Source organism: Coccinella septempunctata, chromosome 6, assembly GCF_907165205.1.
Source record: "Coccinella septempunctata chromosome 6, icCocSept1.1, whole genome shotgun sequence".
Classification (NCBI taxonomy): Eukaryota; Metazoa; Arthropoda; class Insecta; order Coleoptera; family Coccinellidae; genus Coccinella; species Coccinella septempunctata.
Window position 1 is genome coordinate 18,287,633 of NC_058194.1, and position 3,223 is coordinate 18,290,855.

Consider the following 3,223-nt stretch of genomic DNA (forward strand, 5'->3'; position numbering starts at 1 on the left):
GGTTATTCAACTAACGGCCGTTTTCAATGAACCTATCTATCCAAAGTTTCAGATACTGAAGATAGAAAAACCATCTGATTTCGTTTGTGTGATCTATATGTGATACGCGTCATTTTACCACCTCGTAGATTATTCATAGAAATTGAAAAATTTAACATTAAACAATGTTCTGATACATTTATGCTCAACATAGCTCCAAAAAAGAATAGATCTCAATTTGTTCTAGTTCTAATTAAAGAACTACAGTGTCTTTATGAATAATGGAGTGGGATCTGAGTTATTTTTTGGCTCTCCATTCAGTTTAAATCTTCATATTTTCTATTCTTATCATACTTATCACACATACGAAATCATACTGTTTCTATCCGAAACCTTACCATGAACTCTCCTAAATGGTAAAACGTCGATGGTCAACTGCAATATTCCAATCATTTACGTGGACCCCGTACAATACCAGCATTTTATTTTAGTTGTAGTTATCTAAATGCTCGTGGAAATGATAAAGATATGAATTAGTCAATATTTTAAAATAAAAATATTTAGGGGTATGCGTTTTGATAAGGACTGCTAGACATAAGACAATAAAAGAAACAGATTGAAGGAAATTTTGGTAGGTGCATGCAATTTTCTTGTGAATTATTGAAACATCCCGTGTTTCAGATGCAAGGAGATAAAACCCTTGCTAATTCTTGAGAAAAATAATTGAACTACTATAGAATATATAGGTATTCAAATCTTCTCATTGGTAGCTTTGGACGCTGGATCATGAAGTTGTAAAATCCCTTTCAAATCACATTTACTCGAAATGCAAATTATTCGACTCGAGAAGTGTTCCGTAAAATAAATGCTGAAGGTATAAAAGCCAGCGCTTTTATGAGAAATTACACTACTGAATAACACAATAGATCTCCAAGATCCAGATGAGTTTTATGGGCAGCGATGTAACATCTTCTCTGTTTCATCAACTATTCAATCCGCTCCTTTCCTGAAGGATATTATTGAAGATCTCATCATTAAATATACCAACTAAATAGCCAAAAAAGAGGGATGATGAGATAATCCTCACTTCCTTATCCAATAATTTCATAAATATGAGTCCGTGTGTTTTTACTTTGTTTGTTTGTCTGTCTGTAACACCTGAACCAGATTTCACTGTAGTGTAGATAAATTTATCAAATTAGGTTTTTGTGTAACCTTCATTCATATACAGGGTGTTTTTTAATTGAATGTCAATATTTATAGGGGTGATTTTTGGGCCCATTTTAAGAAAAAAACTTCATATGAACATATGTCCTAAACGTCTTATCTTTTGAGATACAGGGTGGTAAAGTTTTCAAAAATGAATCATTTATTATCAATATCTACAATACCACTTCAAATATTTCAATGAAATTGGTCATACATGTATACTATGAATCAAGAGGCATTTTTTAATGTATCACTCTTTTCTTAATTCCCACCAGTGGCGTTCGTACGTAATTTGACCTACCTATTTTGGAAGACATTGATATTACGCCACAGATTTTTAATGAAATAAAAATTATTTTTGAAATTCCCAATCCTTCGTTACCAAAATTGATCACTTGACTTTTTTTAATCCGATTCACGGTTTCCGCTTAAAAAAATGAAAACCGTTTCTCTGCATGATCATAACAATATCCCTAATACATACATATGACAATATCACCATGCAGAGACATACGTAAATTTTATTTTTTAGGTGAAACCTGTGAATCGGACAAAAAAAATTCAAGAGATCAAATTTGCTTATGTCAGTGGCATGTCAGTGGCGTGCCACTGACTGTCTAAATAATACCATCCTGTATCTCAAAAGGTAAGACGTTTAGGACATATGTTCATATGAAGTTTTATTCTTAAAATGGGCCCAAAAATCACCCCCATAAATATTGACATTCAATTAGGAAACACCTTGTATAATGAAGAGAGGACGAAAAATATCGATCTTTCTAAATACAAAATGGTACTTATGTACCATGTACCAACTATTGATTTCAAGCTTTTATGGCCGATGCTGGGTGATCTATGAAAGGTAGAAAAAAATGATCAAGTAGAGATCCAAAAATTAAAAAAGTCCGCAACGGCATATATTGTATTATACTTTCGAGGATAACCCAAGATGTTCTTTAGATAGGTATCACCCATCATGATTTTGATGGGAATTTCAGTATAGAGGAATTTATTCGACTAGGTTTTGTGTGGAATTATTTCTTATAATAATAAGAAATGATGAAAAATATCGATTTTTGTCATGAACAAGTCCTGAATGAAGCCGTTAATTTCAGGTTTTTATGGACAATTGTGTGTAAATTATAAAAAATATAGAGGAAAATTATCACTTATAATTTTGTTGAGCTCAAAAAGTTCTATTTAAAAGTCCGCGACGGCATATATCTAACTTCTGAGGATAACCCACAATAACAAATTTCAACATTTTCAAGTAAATCCAAAATAATGTTCAATTCTCGGTTTCTGACTGGCAAGGAATGAGTTAAAATGAGAATGAATGTCACCCTTACCTGAGGCATTCATTTCTGATGAAAAATATAGAGAATAGTTCTTCAACGTATACCTATTTCGCGAGATATGACGGGTTAACAAAATACAAATTTGAGCGAGAAACATGATGGCTACATCGAGGGAAGTTTTTTTCCAAGAACCTTGTGTGAATTTTTCGGTTATTGAAGTTTGTTTTTAGTTTTGTCATCTTGAGGATTTTCGTTACATGTTTATTTCATCCTATTTCATTTTAAATTTGGGGTTTGTTGATTTTGAGCTCATTTTCTTACTTGATTCATTCTAATGATATCTTAACTAGCGTTTAGCTATGAAATATTGCGAGTACAAAGCGGCGGGTTTGAGCTTGTTATTTCATTTATATTAAGAAGAAAATATTTGTTATTTAGGCCCGGTACTTTCACCTTCGAATAAATTTCATTCAATGTAAATAAGTATCTGTCGAGGTATCTGTCAAATAATTTCCTATCTGCAGAATACCGTATTTCGTTGCTTTGAGATGAAATTATTTGACGATTAACAATTCTATGAAAACACGGTATACTACTTTTCACTGATTAATGTAAAATAAGACACCGCATTCTAGAAATTGTCATAATTCCAACTAGAAATCAAATATTCACACAAAGAATAACCATACATCAAGAATCTAAATAATTCAACCAATAATGAAGTACTGACGATCTAT